We start from the raw sequence: 19467 nt of genomic DNA on the forward strand, positions 1-19467 counted from the left end.
TTTCATTAATATGCTAAATCACCTTCACTCGATTCAAATATCGATAATCATTCATTAAACACATCAACGAATGCTAACTACTCGCAGTTCTGACTTCACAGCCATAACTCACCTCAGGAACAGACGCAGTGAAAGTTGCGCCTCTTCTAAGGGACGCGGCAATGTTGCGCCTGTTCCGGGATGAATTCTGTCTCAGATATCGATAATCATTCATTAAACACATCTATCCATATTTCCAACCTTATTTAGTTTCCTTTATTTTCCTCAAATCGTTCGTCTTAAGTATATTTTTGACGTAAATCAATTAAATAATTGTAATTCATTGTAATTTTAATTATCGCTATTTATTTATTTATTTATGATGGATGATTCATTTGTTTGTTTTGCACATGTAATCAATTCTAACTCTCAACTCGACAATAATGGTTGCTAAACTACTTGCTCACCGACATAGTTTAATTCACATGCTAGGATTAATCTGTGGATGTTGCATTGCATGCATATAATCGACAGCATATCAAGTACGAACGATTTCCCTAATCATTAGCAGAGACCGCTATCGAGGCGGGCGGGATTAGGTGTTCAGTAAAAGGACTTCCTAATACGTACCCTCACCCCTTACTCCAGATCTTTGTGAACATCCGTTTTCATTGGCATCCACGAGATTCATTCTAGACATAGAATACGAAGGGTAACGATTTCTTAGTGTTTATGTCACTACTTTGTGTCTTGACATGACACGAGGTATTCGAACGGTTCTAATTTCCCATAAAAATTGGTGGCGACTCCACAATACAAACGCTTGTCCCAAGCGCCCCCGTGGCCCGTGTCCACAGTTTGGCGACTCCGCTAGGGAATATACACTTACGTGTTACCCAGGGTGAAACTTGAACAAGGTTAGGTAATATTTTATACGAGACAGTTGTCGGTTTTCATTATTCGACCTTCTTAGGTCGTTTTATTCGGCCTTCTTAGGCCCACCCCAACCTATTCGACCAATCGTCCCGTCTGGACGGTCCAAATTCTTATCTGGGCCTAAGGATAGATAGCGATTGACGTCAACCATACCGTGATGCATACTCATGTTTGTATCAAGGGCTTTCACTACTCGAGGAAATGGACTAGGAACTGACCTTACTCATGTTTGGCATGGACCTCTCCACAGACCAGGGTTTGATTGCTTGGTATGGCAACCCACCTTTTAGGCCAAAACCCTTTTAAATACACTCAGCATACCGTTATAATGCCTGTATGAATGTTTGTATCATATACATGATCGCCATTTTGTAAACAAAACCATGACGAAATTTTGTAAAATAAAAATCCTTTTTGAAGCGTAAACATTTTCAAAGATGGCCTAAAATCGCGCAAAATGAGTCGAAACTCTATCCAAATATCCAGTCAAAATTCGGGCCTCAAAACCCATTTCAGAAACCTCACTTCGAGTCAGAAATCCTACAACTACACTACAGTTGCTTAGGACAAACATTTCAAAACGTTGTCATTTTCAAACCTCACTTAACACAGTGGCACACTCCCACTTCACAAGTTGAGTCTTTTTTGAATAAGTGTGCTAAAATGGTCGATCGTGTTTTGATTCGTCGTCGATCTCTTATCCAGTTTCCAAGATGCCTGGAACTAGTCATGCAAGTGTTAATGGATAACCCCAAAATGGTAATGATCTAATCCTAGCTGCGCTCGTCCATCTCCAAACAAGCCAAGACCAAGCTTATGCTCGCCTCTACGCTATTTGATACCCGTCGTTGTGAGTACCAAAAATAAGATTTATAATTCCTATTAAAACTAACCTAGGCTAGTGGTAACAGGGTCGAACCACAAGGAGGCGAATGTAATTAATAATTGTCTAATTATAGTCTAAGGTAACGAAAGTGGGGGTTGAGTTGTTTTGTTCTATAGCTAAGAGTAATAAAAGACAATAAACTAAATACGTGAATAAAATAGAAAAAAGAAGGGTACTAGGATGGTCGGTTTATTATAGTTTCGGCGGCAGCAAACTAAGTCGGTCTAAATCAAACACATGAGGCGGGAAAACAAAAGGTCCTCTCGGTCCACTCTTAACAAATAACATCTTTCGATCTCGCTACAAGTCCCTAATATCACTAATACTGACTCTCGTCCTGAAAAGTGACTAATAATCTAAACTTTACCTATCTTTCGATCTCAGCATAGTTTAGTCATTTTAATTGGTGATCTAACAACCTTCCCTATCTTTCGATCTAATGGGTCAGTCAAATATTAAGCATTCAACTAGTCGTATGCATTCGATTCGTCAAATACAACATTTAAATCAATTAAAACGAAGGTAAACCTCACGTGGTCAGGCGATCGACCAGGAATGGCAGTCGATCGACTGACACGCGATTTCAGGCCATGATAATTCTAATGCCGCCTACACTATAATTCCCCTACATCCTAGCACTTATAAATTAGCTACTCATATTAAGAATGATAACAACAATAAGATTGACTATTAAATCTACTGAATTCATGATTAATACGGAAAGATAAATAAATAACATAAAACAATAAAATTGGCTTTGGAATCTAGCTAGCAATTTCTATACTATCAACGCAATAAAGATGAACTGAAATAGAACAGAAGGAATACCGAAATTGCAGAAGAATTGTAACGGAATGATTAGAAGTGCGAACGAAAATCCAATGCAAACCAGTATTCCAAACCCTAATTATTGATATTCTAAAACTGATTGTAAAACTAGATAATAATTCCATCCCTATTCTGATGTTCTAGGTTACGTTATATAGAAAATATGCGTAACACTTATTATCAAAACCTAAAAACAATGGGCTTGCTTTTCCTCGATCTTTTAATTCTCGTCTGAAGTAGCGGTGTGGTCGATCGATTACTGGGACCGGTCGATCGACTGGGATGCAGTGTACAGTAGCTTCTGGATCCCGTGGGTTAGTCGATCGACTAAGAGTACTGGTCGATCGACTGCTTTAGCTGGTACTTGACTTCCATAGTCTCGTGGATTTGTCTTTTGGGCCTTGGAATGCGCACCAAGCTCGTTCCTTAAGTGAACACTTCACGTCAAATACAATGCAGGATACTCGGGGACGGATTTAGCTCAATTTCCGTTGAATTCTTCACATTTCTGCAATAATGTACAAAAACACTAAAGTAGACGGAAAAAGGGAGAATAGCAGCATAAACTACTAAAATGAGCACTGAAATGCCTGTAAAACAGGATGTAAAACATCATATAAAACAAACGCATCACTATTGAAGGCCGAATTGTTGCTGGAGAAACTAGGCTTCCTCTTGCAGCGAATGATGTTCCTAATGCGAGCGTGCATGATGACATTCCACACTTTGTTGGACAACAAGAAACCAACCCTCCACTAGGTCCTACTGAAGGTGAAAAGCGCCTCCAATACTTGGAGGAGCAACTAATGTACCTTAAGGGAGATGACATCTACAGGGAGAATAATCACAAGTATCGGGCAGTAAATGCTCAATTGCCAACTAACTTCAACATGACTGACATCCCAAAGTTCAAGGGGGATGAAAACCCGTTAAATCACATTCGTGCTTTCAAGGATTACATATCTATCAAAGGCATCAAACGTGAGATGTTCCTAAGGATTTTTCCTTCATCTCTCGACACCATTCCTAAGCAATGGTTTTACTCTTTAGAGAACAAGTAAATTGCCACTTGGGATGATGCCGAAATTGAATTCACCAAAGAATACGCGGATAATGCTAAGATCCAAGTCAACATGCGCACTTTAGAGGTTCTTACCCAAAATTAAAAAGAAGGCTTCACCGACTTCTCAAGTAGGTGGAGGAAGACTAGCACACAACTTGTTGAACGTTCAGACGAAGCCACTCTTGTGGAAAGGTTCGTGGAAAATCTGAGACCTATTTATGCAAACCATTTGAGGTGCCAAAACATAAAGTCTTTCAAAGACCGAACTGTGCTAGGGACAAGAATTAAAGATGACACCCGCAAAGGACTCGTGTCCAAAATGGTAGGTCGTCGATATCAAGGTTCGACAAGTCATTCTTATGGCTCTACTAGCAAGACTGATGAGGTTAACCTTGTCAAATCATTAAGAAGAATAACCCACAAAGGAAGTTCACGAACATTGGTGATTCATATTCAAACGCTCTGAAAAGGTTGATGAAACAAGGTAAGCTCCAACCCATAAGACCTACACCTGACCCAGAAAAGAAGTCTAAGTTCTGGGACGAGAATGCATACTACGAGTATCATAGAGGCAAGGGACACGATACAGAGAAATGCTTTAAACCGAAACATGTCCTTCAAGATATGATCGAAGATGGTCGTTTACCCATAACTCCCGGAGGTAAGCCTAACAATACTTAGAATCCTCTTGGAGTTCTGATGATCACAGATGAAGAATCCACCTTGGATTGTTCACACCTCATTTCTCCAGCCGAAGATGAGATTAATGCACTAGAAGATGAGGGGAGTCATTCCATCATTTCTCCTACCATTGCCGATTTCATCGCATGGGCAAAAAGTGTGGGTAGGCAAGTTTCATAGTTGGAAGCTGTAGTAGCATCTCTACGCAATCCCGGCACCATACCTAGGGAAAATGTGTCACTAACCCCAAGTCTATGTCAAGAGTCTACGATACAAGAGGTAATCACGATAGTTGACAACCTAGTCGAGCAAATAATCAGTCTAGAAGCGGAGATCATCAGGTTGAGAGAGCTCGGTATCGTCAATGGAATATGGGCCAATGACGATGAAGATGAATATCTCACAGAACACTATTTCGTCAAAGCTAGTCAAGGCTAGCGAGGACCAAGATATAGACCACCTTACTCGTTCAGGGCGTCCATATCAAAACATCTCTCAGAACGGTCCTACGACTAATGGTCCAGTTACTAACACCAATGTCATCACACCAAATATGGCGAAGATACATCTACTGACCACTTGCAAAAACAACTGCAGAAGACAAAGGCTAATCTTTCAGTCTGGTAACTAGTTGCGAGTTCATTTCCTCTTCGCCAAGCTTTACTGCAAGCATTAGCTAAACTGAACGTGGCACACAATTCTACACCTAGCGACATAGTCAACTTGGTCTTCCAAGATTCAGTTAAACTAAGTAACCCAGTTACTTTCTCAGACGAAGATTTGCCTCCCTTCAGCGCCACTCAAAACCTAGCTCTATACATTACAGTCATATGCTTAAAGAAGAACGTACCATTGACTTTGGTGGATGATGGCTCTACAGTCATTGTCATACCACTAAAAACGGCATACAAATTGGGCATGAAAGAATCGGATTGGTCTCCTACCAACCAAGGTGTTCGAGCGTACGATAGAACACGACATAAAGTAGTAGGACTAATCAACCTCACTATAGCCACAGGGCCAATTGAGCGAAAGTTTAATTTTCAAATAGTGGATATCGAAGCATCATTCAATATGCTTCTGGTAAGACCTTGGATTCACGCTTCCAAAGCGGTAACAATCACCTTGCACCAGAAGATTAAAATTCCTCTAGATGGCAAAGTAGTTACGATCACTTCGTCACCTATCAAGGCAGTAATAGTGAAAATATCAAGTAACCAAGTAGTCACAGATCCAGTATACGAGCTTGGAGGGTTTCAGAGAATAAACCTTGTAGAGAGCGAACTGCCGCCTTTATACTTCAACCCATACTCCAATTTAGTGGTCAACCACATACTCAAGTCTCAGGGATACTTCCCGGGAATGCCATTGAATCCCACCAAGAAGAATACCTTTGCAACTTACAAAGAAGGAAATTCTCAAAGGATACCACTAGGTTTGGGGTACAATTCCACAAAAGAAGAAGCCTTAGAAATGCTCACTCAGTTTCAAAATCGTAAGAATAAAGGAATCCAAATGCGATCCTATCTCCCTACCCTAAATGGATACTTCGTGAGAGAAAGGAGTCAAGAGTACTTTCATGGGTTTCCCGAACCTTGGCATTATAAAGGAGTGAACCTAGCTGGAATCGAGGTCTTCCACGATTGCTACTTCATCCCTCCAGAAAAACCTTATTTAGATGAACAAGCTGTTAGCCTTCTGTTTGGAGAAGACCGATTCGTCAGGGCAGCACAGGATGAGATCATTACCATGATACTTCAAGATGACAATTTCAACCCCACTACATTGATCACCGAAACCAGTTGAAATCAGCAGAAAGGACGGAGAAATTCGATCAAGTGGACTAATAACCAAGGAAAGCTCTTCAAAGTCACCACTGGAGAAGGAGAGATGTTCAAAGGAGAACCTGAAGACAACGAATTCGAGTCAGAGTCGGAGTCAGAGTCCGAGTCTAGAGAAGTCGCTAAAGAGTCTTCTTCTGTCGTCACTCCCCATCCCCTTGTTTCTCCTAGCATAGCATTGAGTAGTAACAGGTGCATGGGAAATGTCCCAGCACCTGTCCCTTTACCGCCACTGACTACTGAATAGATGGCTTCTTTGTTTCAACTCTTTTCAAAATTTAATATGAATAAATCAGATTCTGCTTACACTATGTTATTCTGAATGCAATTCTGTTTACGATGATAATGAGGATGATCCTGACCCAGAATCAGTCGAATTACCTCCCTACATAGTTAAAGAAATATTACAAGAGGGAGAAGGGGCACCAGTTATAGAAAATACCGAACCTATCAATGTAGGAACCGAACTAGAACCCCGAGAACTTAGGATAGGGACGACCCTAAACCGAACTGAAAGGGCCAATATCATAGATCTCCTACACGAGTTCAAGGACGTTTTCGCTTGGTATTTCAAGGACATGCCAGGAATCGACAGGGATATTGCAGAGCACATAATTTCAATCAAGCCAGGTTTCAAACCTGTAAAACAGAAGTTTTGTCGAATGAGGACCGAATGCGCTCTTAAAATCAAAGAAGAAGTCAATAAACAATTTAAAGTCGGGTTCATCAAAGTTTCCGAGCATTCAGATTGGGTGGCTAACATAGTCCCCGTACCCAAAAAGGATGGGCAATTCCGAGTTTGTGTTGATTTCAGAGACTTAAACAAAGCAAGTCCCAAGGACGACTTCCCTTTACCACACATCGATATATTGGTAGATAATACAGCTGCTCACGTGTTGTTATCCTTCATGGACAGGTATGTAGGGTATAATCAGATCAAAATGGCCATAGAAGACATGCATAAGACCTGTTACTCAATGGGGCACGTATTGCTATACAGTAATGCCATTCTGACTGATCAACGTTGGAGCTACATATCAACGCACTACGACCACCTTTCTACATGACATGATGCATAAAGAAGTAGAAGTGTACGTCGATGATATGATTGTCAAGTTCAAGGATAGGAAGGGGCATATTGATAACCTTCGCAAATTCTTCCTAAGATTGCGCAAGTACAACATGAGGCTCAATCCTCAGAAGTGTGCGTTCGGGGTAACGTCAAGCAAGCTTCTGGGATATGTCGTCAGTCAGAGAGGAATAGAAATTGATCCATCCAAGATCAAAGATTTGATTGAAATGCCGCAACCCTAAACAGAGAAAGAGGTTAGAGGGTTTCTGGGCAAGTACAATATATAAGACGATTCATATTGAAGCTTACTATGATCAGCGAACCCATTTTCAAAAAGCTCAAGAAAACATATCATACCATATGGGACGGTGTCTGTTAAAAGGCGTTTGAAAAAATTAAAGAGATACTGGCTAAGCCACCAGTGCTAATGCCTCCCCAACGAGATCGACCTCTTGGTTTATATCTCACAGTAACCGAAACAGCCATTGGGGCTATGCTCGCACAAACTGTTGGAAAAGAAGAAAGAGCAATCTACTACCTTAGTAAGAAGTTCATAGAATACGAGTGTAAGTACACACCTCTCGAAAAGACATGCCTCGCTCTTTCGTGGGCAACAAAGAGGCTATGCCACTACATGCTTAGCTACTCTGTCAAGGTGTATTCTAAAATGGATCCCGTCAAATACCTCTTCGAGAAACCCGTTCTCAACGGACGTTTGGCAAGGTGGACCTTAGTGCTCTCAGAGTTCGATCTCAAATACGTACCTCTGAAGGTCATAAAAGGACGCGCCGTTGCCGAATTCTTCGCAGATAATCCTATCAACGACACCCAAGCAATAAACATGTGATCATTTCCAGACAAGGATGTCTTACAAACCAGTGTAGACTCTTGGGATCTTTATTTTGATTGAGCGTCAAAATTAAGAGGATTTGGAATAGGAGTGTTGCTCATTTCTCCTGAAGGCGAGCATACACCACTTTCTGTCAAACTCAACTTCGAGGTGACGAATAACGCAGAAGAATATTATGGACAATGGGCCCACGGGGTCACTTTGGAGAACAAGCGTTTGCATTTATGGAGTAACCACCAATTTATTGTGGAAAATTGGAAACCGTTCGAATACCTCGTGTCATGTCAAGACACAAAGTAGTGACATGAACACCAAGAACTCGTTACCCATAGCATTCTATGTCTAGAATGACTCTCGTGGATGCCAATGAACACGGATGTTCACAGAGATCTGGATAAGGGGTGAGCGTACGTATTAGGAAGCTCTTTTGATCGAACACCTAATCCCGCCCGCCTCGATAGCGGCCTCTACTAATGATTAGGGAAGTTATCTATACTCGATATATTGTCGATTTATATGCATGCAATGCAACATCCAACATTTTAATCCTAACATGTGAAGAATTAGACTAAGTCGGTGAATAAGTAATTTAACATACAATAAATGTCAAAGTAGGAACTTGATACGTGCATATTCTATACACTTTATTTGCAGTTTTGGCACGTATTTCTATTCTTATTTGTTAGATTAAAGCTACTATTTCTCCCGGAACGGTTTACTTTGGAATTTATATGATTTATTGTAGGAATGAGTGGAAGTGAGCTAAATCAAGCTTAAATCGTCCTCCGGAGGCAACATCATGGAAACTTGGAAGATGGGAGTTCAGATTTGTTCACCTTGGGATACGTGCATGGAGTGAAGAGGTTGTCTGGAAGAGAAAAGAAGTTACTACACAGCGTCGTTGGTCGATTGACCAACATCTCCAGTCGATCGACCGTGGAAGTCTATCAGAGGAGTCAGCACTGTACGGGCTGGTCGATCGACCAGGCCGCGAACCTGTGATTTATTTTATGCTTTAGTCTTTTAAAAGCCCAATTGTAATTAACTTTTGGGGGAACGTTTATCAGTAGAACGCAATAATAATTTAGGTTATGCTTTTTATTATTCAACAACTGAAGTTTTTAGATCTAGTTTTGGGGAAACAAGAAAGGGTAGACTACGGATTTCAATTCAATTGCTTTGTTCATCAATTATTTAGTAAGCTTTAATTCAATTTCCTTCTTTTCTTATTTCTTGTCAATTTAATTCTTGTTGTTACCAATTTATATTCAAGTAATTCAGTTTTAATCCTTCATCTTAAATTCAATTTCAATCATGTCAATTTTATTCTTTGTCTTTAATTTTGCAATTGTTATAGTTTTAATCATGCATCGTTAATTATCTTGATTGGGAACGAGGTCAGCCATGGCGTAAATTAGGGTCGATTTTATTAGTATGATTTCTTCCGAATCGATCTTATTTCCTTTTGATAAACCCGTCTTACTAGATTGAAAGATTAGTAGGTAGGATTTTCATTAGTTTTGGAATTTCCTTTGAGCGAAAGCTTTGAGAAATTCTAGGGGATTAGAAGACCGTAAGGTTAAATTTGAGCATTGATCGAAAGGCTTGCTCATATTTCCTGAGACCGTATTACAGGACCTCTGCTACCTTTTTGACCCGACCTTAGCCATGGTGAACCGGAGTTCCTGATCTCCTTTTTATCTTATTTGAGAAATTTCTTATTTTGCCAATTAGCCTCTAGAATCAAACAAATTCAAAACCCCCCATTTAATTGTTACTTTTATAGACTGAAAATAACAAATAGAATTGATCTTGTCTCTCTGTGGTTCGACCCTTACTATCACTAGCTATAGTTTTAGTTCGGATTTATAAATTTAATTTTGATACAACACGACGGTATCAAATTTTGGCGCCGTTGCCGGGGAGACGGTGTAATTCTGTTTGCTTTATTTTTAGTTTATTTTTCTTGTCTCAAGGAACTTTGGTTCCTTGAGGCCGTTGCTTACTCCTGCTTCTAGTTTTGCTTTTGCACAGTTAGAGGACATATTTTTTTTGAGAGGAAGGCTTTAGTACTCTCCGTTTCGCGATCATTACTATAATATATGATAATCTTCAACCACAAGTGCAGCATGTTCCAAAGGGATACGATTTACCTACCCCTACCACTGGTCACTTCGAATTCTGTTCCTCCTATATCGATTTAGTGGAGCAAAATCAGTTTGCTGGTCTACCAGACGAGGATCCTTTGAAGCATATGGAAATTTTCACAGGACTCTCATTGTTCCATACACCGGCTGGGGTGACCCAAGATGAAGTAAATGGGATGATGTTCTTATAGTGCTTGAAGGATTCTGCGCGAGATTGGTATCGCTACCTCGATAGGGTAGCAGCTGGAGTCACAGATTGGACATCTCTAGCATTAGCCTTCTACAAAAAATACTTTCCACTCGCAAAGACTGATGCCTTGAGAAGCAAAATTACAAATTTCCAGCAAGGACCTGATGAGGAATTTTGTGAAGCATGGGGACGTTTCAAGAGTTTGGTTCGGTCTGTCCCTCACCGCGGTTTCCAGCAGTGGTACCTTTGCAACTTATTCTATAATTCTTTATATGATGACTACAAGGTTATCCTGGATGCAACTGCGAATGGTAGGTTCCAAAATAATAGTGGTCAGAACAAAGGTTGGAACACTATTAAGGAGATGGCAGTCCATAGAGCTGAGTTTGGGATTTCGCGTGGGAACTCGCGAAAGCAAAGTGATGAAATGAGTGCCGTTGCAACACTCATAGCTTCTATTACAGCCCGGCTCGAAAAGCTCGAGACTTCTAAGGTTTCCGAGAGAGAAATTTAAATTCATGTTCATAACTCAGATGAGACCGCGGAATTGAGAGAAATAGTCCGAGCTCTTTTAGTTTAAGTCACAAAAATAGAAGAAGCTGGGATTGAATCTGCAAAGAATTTTGTGAAGCAGTTGGCGAATTTAGCGGCTAACCAAGTCGCCAATTCTCCAAGCAAATGTGAGGGACCAATTGAAACCATTAATGCTCTAATCTCCGAAGTGGCCTTTCTTATGATGGTCCCGATAAGCCAAGAGAAGACTCGGGAAATGATAAAAAGACAAATTTAAATTCTGGTGCGAAAACGAGCTTTACTGCTAGTACCAGCGGTCGATCGACCAACAACAGCAATCGATCGACCAGGATCTCAGACGAAAAAGTTTCTGACCAGAAACTAATTGAACCCAGCGCATGTGGTCGATCGACCAACCATATCGGTCGATCGACTGAAGTTCCTGACGAAGAAGTTTCTGTTCAAACCCAGTGTGATTGGTCGATCGACCGAGCTCAATGGTCGATCGACTGGGTCTCCAGTGCAGGACGCAAATCCGTCAATTAAATTGCATGATTCTATACTTATTAATGATTTGACGGAGGTTTTAAATTTACGGAAGCCGAAGGTTGCTGATCCTACGGCCAGTGTTGCAGTTCCGTATCCGGAGCGTTTAAAGAATACTAAGCTGGAGCGCAAGTTTGGTAAGTTTTTGGAGATGGTCAAGAATCTTGAGGTAACCATTCCTTTCACTGATCTAATTACCCAGGTACCCTCTTACGCTAAATTCATGAAAGACATTTTGAATCGTAAGAGAAATTTTCATGATGATGGTAATGTTGCTTTTGTGGAAGAATGTAATGCTCTTTCGCAAATTAACATACCACCTAAATTAAAGGACCCGGGTAGCTTTTCAATTCCCTGCACTATAGGTAACCACAAAATTGGAAAGGCCCTTTCTGATTTAGGGGTCAGTGTCAGTGTCATGCCATATTCTGTTTGCGAAAAGCTAAATATTGGTAGACTCAAGGTGACCGATATTACCCTTCAGATGGCAAATAGATCGACTCAGACACCTTTAGGAGTCTTAGAGGATGTACTCGTTCGAGTGGGTAAGTTTTTTATTCCTGTCGATTTCGTTGTTTTGGACATTGCAGAGGACAGTCAGATACCTATTATTTTAGGTAGACCATTTTTACATACGTCTGGAAAGGTGTAATAGATGTCAAACGCGGAATCATAACCTTAGAGGTAGGGGATGACACCATTGAGTTCAGTCTTGCTTGTAAGGCGACTGAACGTGCTGATGATGATACGTGTTATTCCGTTAATATTGTCGATGTACATTAATTGTATATCAGAATGGAGGGAATCCTTAGCCAAGGATCCCTTAGCTGATCTAACCCGTTTAGATGAGTGTGCAGATAGTACAACGGAGAATGCTGAGGAGCTAGATGTTTTGGTAGCCTCAATGGCAAAAGTGTAAGTGATTGAGCAATTGCCTCCTCCCGTGAATGTTAAGGGAGTGAGGAGTTTCCTTGGTCACGCTGGTTTTTATCGGCGATTTATTAAAGATTTTTCAAAAATTGCTAAACCACTTACACAATTGCTCCTTAAGGATGCTGTCTTTGAATTTACTGATGAGTGCCTTTTAGCTTTTAACAGGTTGAAGGAGGCTCTAGTTTCTGCGCCAATCATTCAGCCGCCTGATTGGGACCTCCCATTCAAGATTATGTGTGATGCCAGCAATTATGCGATTGGTGCAGTTTTGGGACAGCGGAAGAATAAAGTTTTGAATGCCATATATTATGCGAGCTGAACTCTGGATGAGGCTCAAGTCAATTATTACACCACTGAGAAGGAGTTTCTAGCAGTAGTTTTTGCCTTTGATAAATTTCGGTCTTATTTGTTAGGTTTTAAGGTTGTTGTTTTATACTGACCATGCAGCGCTGAAGACTCTCTTTCTTAAGAAGGACGCGAAGCCGAGGCTTTTGAGGTGGATACTCCTTTTGCAGGAGTTTGATTTGGAGATCAAAGATAAGAAAGGTGCAGAGAATGTGGTGGTTGACCATCTATCTCGTCTGCAGCTGACAGAAAGGGAGGATTCGTTACCCATTAATGATTCTTTGCCTGGTGAGAGTGTGTTAGCTATTACTAATTCGGGGTCTTATCCACCTCCGTGGTTTGCTAATTATGCCAATTTTGCTGTGACAGGTAAGATACCACCCGAGCTTTCATGGCAGCAGAAGAAGCGGTTCGCTTATGATGCTAGACAATACTTTTGGGATGATCTTTATGTTTTCAAGGAATGCGCAGATAGTCTTATCCGGAGATGTGTGCCTCAGTGGGAGGTGAAGGATATCCTAGAAGCTTGCCACTCTTCTGCCTATGGTGGTCACCATGGTCCATCCCGGACTGTGGCTAAGGTACTCCAGTCTGGTTTCTATTGGCCAACATTGCATGCAGATAGTCGCAATTTTGTTGCCGAGTGCGATGCTTGTCAAAGATCGGGGAATATGTCAAAGAGACATGAAATGCCACAGGTAGGCATTCTAGAGGTTGAGATTTTTGATGTCTGGGGCATTGATTATCAAGGACCGTTTCCGAGAAGTCAAGGTAATAAATATATCCTCATAGCTGTAGATTATGTGTCCAAATGGGTAGAAGCTATTGCTACTCCCCATTGCGATGCAAAAGCCGTGATTAAGCTATTTAAAAAGATTATTTTCCCTCGTTTGGTGTCCCTAGGGTTGTCATTAGGGATGGTGGAATGCATTTTAAAGAGAAACAACTTAGTGCTTTATTGACTAAATTCGGTATCCAACATCGTAGAGATTTGGGGTATCATCCCCAAACTAGTGGTCAGGTTGAGATTTCTAACCGAGAATTGAAAGAAGTTTTAGCTAAAGTTGTTTCTAAATCACGGAAAGATTGGAGTCTTAAGTTAGATGATGTCTTATGGGCTTATAGGACCGCGTTTAAAACGCCAATTGGGATGTCACCATACCGATTGATTTATGGTAAGACATGTCATTTACCTGTTGAGTTGGAGCGTAAGTCTTGGTGGGATATTTGTGACTTGAATTTGGATCCTAACCTCCCTCGTGAGAAACGTATGACACAGCTAAATGAGCCTGGAGGAATTTAGGCTGCTGGCCTATGATAATGCTAGGATCTACAAAGAGAAAACGAAGAGCTGGCACGACAAGAGAATCATTAAGCGCGAGTTCCATATTGGCGATAAGGTACTTCTTTTTAATGCTCGTATCCGTTTATTTCCTGGTAAGCTGAAATCCAGGTGGACTGGCCCTTATACGGCCACAGCAGTTACAAAATTCGGATCAGTTGAATTGGAGACCTCATCTAGAGACCGATTCAAAGTGAACGGTCAATACGTGAAACACTATCACGGTGCAGACGAATTTGTTGGGCAGGTCGAAGTACTATACTTTGACCCAATTTTAGAAGCTGCAAATTGAGATAAGAAGGTCGTGCGGGACCTCTTAAACCAGCGCTAACCGGGAGGCAACCCGGCTTGTACATTTTTTGTAATTAGGAACTTTACTGTTTTATTTCATTAATTTGCATTAGGAACTTTAGCTTATTTCATTTTAATTAGCAATTTCTTGGTTTGGAAAACGTGCGCCTTTGAGAATTTTTGCAGGTAATTAATTTATGCAAAGTACGTAGGATGATTTACTGGATGTTGATGAGAGAAAGACGGGAAATTGAATTGGAAAAATAACTTTTTGACGTAGTTGAGATTAATTGCCAGCATATGCAGTCGATCGACTGAAGAGAAATAGGCAGAGGCTGTTTCATAGAGAGATTGGTCGATCGACTGGGTAAGATAGTCGATCGACCACCACGCGACATCAGAGAGCTGTATTAGGGAAGAATGGTCGATCAACTGGGTCAGATAGTCGATCGACCACCGCGCGAAACCAGAACGCAACTTAATAAGGGAAGTTTTAATTCTTTTCTCATTCATTCATTAATACTCTTTTAACCAAAAATTAGAAAAACCCTTGTTCTTCCCTTTTCGCGATTTTTTCCTGCCAATCTACCCTTTTACTTCGATTTTTCTTGCTCACATTCCCGAGTTCTCATCAAAGGTATGTTTCTAATCCTATTTTCGTCCTTTAAATTCGATTCGCGCTGAACTTTTAAGCCCAAATTTCGAGCATTGTTACCTTGTGTCGGAAAAATCGATTTGGGGAAAATCGATTTGGGGTTGATTTCTTGTCGAATTTATGTTTTAATTGCCTTTGCTATCCTATTCCCTTGATTTTCAAGCCATCTTAGCAACTAGGAGATGCTTAATTCCGTTTTCCCCAATTTTTCGAAACCCTAATTTCGTCTTCAAATTCTGATTTTTGTTTAAGGTTTTATAAATTGTCATTGTTCAAGGTTATGAGAAGCTAGTTGTTGATTTGTTCATTTTGTAGGAAGCAACAATGACAAAAGGGAAGCAGACGATGTTTAGTGGGCAGTCCAGTCAGGGAGAAGCTAAACGGCCTCGGGGTCCGCCGTTAATGATCGAGGACACTACGGATAGTCTACCTGACTATCCGCAGGTTACTTTCTCTACCTCGACTCAGCGAGCTAAATTCATTACCTTGGCCGAAAAAATAAAAGTTCAGGCCACTCGTTTTCTTCATAGGCCAACTTTAGAGAAACTAGGGTGTCTTGAATCTGTCGTGTTTCTGCTAAATGGGACAGGGATGTCGGGACTGGTGGACATGGCTGAGTTCACCTACTACACTCTTACCCTTGAGTTTTTCTCATCTTTTGCTTTCGACCAGACCACCTTTGAAGCCAATAGGAGTAGTTCTTGTATTTCTTTTCGGCTATTCAATGTCACCTACTCCTTGACATTGGCCGAATTTGCTGGTTATTTGGGTCTTTTTTTCGAGGGTAACACCTCGGAACCTTCTGATGTGCACAGGGTAATGTGGTCGTGTATCTCTGACTGGAACGGCCCTAAGAGGACGGGCACTTCTGTCCACTTAAACCCTTTTCGTTATTTTTTCCGGCTGATGGGTACTACCATTTTCGGCCGCAAGGAGTCAAACAATGTTAATACCATTGAATTATCTATCTTGGCGGGCTATCTGAACATTGAAAGTCGGGTAGCCCGAATTTATAACATAGCTTATTTGACCGCCTCTCACTTTCACACTATAAGTGAGGGCACTTTGGCCACTATTGTTTGTGGTGGGTTGGTGACTCGTATTGCCAACCGTCTGGTTCTTGTCTTCCCTCCAGAGGAGGCCCCTCTTGACCCTGACGCACGCTTCATGGACCTTGACTACACCAGTTCTATGAAGTGGGTTGACTCACGGGGTCGGTGGAAGATTGATTCTTTCATTTGCGACTCCATCCCTGTCCTTGGCCTCCCTCCCATCTTGCCCCTTACCACTGTTTTGGGGGCGACTCCCCGCCCTTGCCTAGCTACAGGCTCCCTATTAGGGCGGGCACCGCTACTGTTAGCACCTCGAGGCGCGCTCGTGCCTCCTCTTCACAGGCCCCCTCGTCCTCCACTCCTGCTCCCACGGGTTTCCCGGCCACATTTCGTCCCCCTACATCTATTGTTATCCCTGCGGTCATGGACCAAAGGGCGGTTTCACGTGTGTTGGGTGACTTGTGCAGGAGTTTTGATCAGCACATGATAGATATGGCACTGGCCAAATACCCAGTTTACGAGGAGTACGCTCGGACAGGGATGCTCCCACGAGGTCCCTGGACTCACTCGTCCTTCTTTGTTCCCCCGGTGGGCGGATACCCTCCGCCTGCTACGAGATCTACTCCCACGACTACTACTGCCGCTTCTGCTGAGGCGGAAGAGGAGGACGACTCGAAGTCCGAGGAGGATGAGGGTAGCGAGTGTGATGGTGGGGACTATTCGCATTCTGACCTCCCCCATTTTTGGCTGGTTTGGGGAGGTCGTCTTTTGTGAGTTCCGATCCCTTTTTGTTAGTTTCCTTTTATTATATTGTTGCTTATATTCTTCCCTATATTGCTGTTGATGCTGGTGACTTGCTGCTGAGCACAATGAGGGCATTGTGCGTTTTGGTTTGGGGAGGGTATTTGCATATGTCTATTGCATCTGCATTTGTTTTTTATTTCATTTCATTCACACGTTTATTGCATTTCAGCTTGCATTTGTTTTCAATTCAAAAAAAAAAAAATGAAAAACCACCAAAAATTCAAAAAAATCACGTTTACTTTCGCATTTAGGTCGAGTCGGAAAGGAAGGATTTCAATGATGAGTTTGCATTACATATTTTCTCATTGCCATTTCCTTGCACTTTGAACATTTCCAAGTATGTCATTTGCATAGTCTACGAGTTTTTGTTGGAATTTTGCTAAACGAATAGACTTGACTCAATATTGGCAAGCTACTTAAATTTCTAAGGATAGAGCTTAATAAATCGGTGACATTCATGACCGATTTCATGTAGGAATGAGAGTAGTTTCTCCTTATAAGGCATGTCACATTAATTTGCATAAGCATGAGTCTAGTCTACTTGATACCTATATGCATTCGGGTCCGTGGTTTGTTGACACATGTGGTAGAGGTTCCCCTTTCTCATTTTACCCATAAACCCCACATAGCCAAATAGCTTATTTTGTCCCATTTAGCTACATACTATACTTAGCCTACCTTATCCGAGCTAGTAATGTTAATGTTTTGGGAATTTCTTGAATGTCTTTTGGTTATTTTGTTCTTCATGAGAAGTAGGAGGTGAATGGTGGGAAGGAAAGAAAAGAAAAATGAAAAAAAAAGAGGAACTGAACTGGGCAGAGAGCACTGGCCAGCAGAGGTGGTCGATCGACTGCTGTTGTTGGTCGATCGACTGACAGTCCAGAAATTGAAAAAAAAATGAAAACAAAAGAAAGTCAGAAAAGAAAAAGAAAGAAAATGAAGAAAAGAGAGAGAGATCACATGTTTAAATTGATTTTCGGATGGTGATTTCTTAATTCCAATGTGCTTTTTATATTATTTTGGGAAATTGTTAATTTTGGTAAGTGGAAGTAAGAAGTGGATTTGCTTATAATTTGGTTTAGTGGTTATTAGCTCGGCTTAACCCCTCTTTCCCAAATTCATTTTAGCCTCTTTTTACCTCTAGCCTCACAATCCCAAATCGCCTGGGCATGTGTCATGGTTATTAAATGGTTGGAATGTATATGTACGGTTGTAGAGACTTGATTCATGTTAGATTGCAGGCATGTTCTTATGGGTCGTAGATAGGTGAGAGTCTTATTTTTATCACTCTTCTGTCTTGCACAATACATCTTACCTTGTACTTAAATGAGCGAATGAGCGACCTGTGAGAGTCCGATATATACGAGTCTTGTAAGGTCGAAGGTTTAGCGAATTCTTTAACATGTTCAACTCGTTTGCATTTGACAAGATACTTGGATGTTAATAGTTGCATTAAATTGGTTGGGTATGATGGTTTGTATTAGCTCTGAGCATGAAATCCGTTCCATTAGAGGTTTTTAGTTAGGTCATAGTGCTTGCTTGGGGACAAGAAAGGTTTGGTTTGGCGAGATTTGATACGTGCATATTCTGTACACTTTATTTGCAGTTTTGGCACGTATTTCTATGATTATTTGTTAGCTTAAAGCTACTATTTCTCCTGGAGCGGTTTGCTTTGAAATTTCTATGATTTATTGTAGGAATGAGTGGAAGTGAGCTAAATCAAGCTTAAATCGTCCTCCGGAGGCAACTTCATGGAAACTTGGAAGATGGGAGTTCGAATTTGTTCACCTTGGGATGCGTGCATGGAGTGAAGAGGCTGTCTGGAAGAGAAAAGAAGTTACTGCAGAGCATCGTTGGTCGATCGACCAACATCTCCAGTCGATCGACCGTGGAAGTCTAGCAGAGGAGTCAGCACTGTACGGGCTGGTCGATCGACCGTGCCACCTGGTCGATCGACCAGGCCGCGAACCTGTGATTTATTTTATGCTTTAGTCTTTTAAAAGCCCAATTGTAATTAACTTTTGGGGGAATGTTTATCAGTAAAAGGCAATAATAATTTAGGTTATGCTTGTTATTATTCAACAACTGAAGTTTTTAGATCTAGTTTTGGGGAAACAAGAAAGGGTAGACTACGGATTTCAATTCAATTGCTTTGTTCATCAATTATTTAGTAATCTTTAATTCAATTTCCTTCTTTTCTTATTTCTTGTCAATTTAATTCTTGTTGTTACCAATTTATAATCAAGTAATTCAGTTTTAATCCTTCATCTTAAATTCAATTTCAATCATGTCAATTTTATTCTTTGTCTTTAATTTTGCAATTGTTATAGTTTTAATCATGCATAGCTAATTATCTTGATTGGGAACGAGGTGAGCCATGGCGTAAATTAGGGTCGATTTTATTAGTATGATTTCTTCCGTATCGATCTTATTTCCTTTTGATAAACCCGTCTTACTAGATTGAAAGATTAGTAGGTAGGATTTTCATTAGTTTTGGAATTTCCTTTGAGCGA

General features: G+C 41.0%; 1 non-coding gene across 1 annotated transcript; it reads right to left on the reverse strand.

The window, feature by feature from the left end:
• Positions 1 to 10595: 10595 nt before the first annotated feature.
• On the reverse strand, positions 10596 to 10704 carry LOC141625702 (small nucleolar RNA R71). The gene has a single exon (XR_012535468.1). It is a non-coding gene; the product is annotated as a small nucleolar RNA R71 (small nucleolar RNA).
• Positions 10705 to 19467: the final 8763 nt, after the last annotated feature.

Source organism: Silene latifolia, chromosome X (genome assembly GCF_048544455.1).
Source record: "Silene latifolia isolate original U9 population chromosome X, ASM4854445v1, whole genome shotgun sequence".
Lineage (NCBI taxonomy): Eukaryota > Viridiplantae > Streptophyta > Magnoliopsida > Caryophyllales > Caryophyllaceae > Silene > Silene latifolia.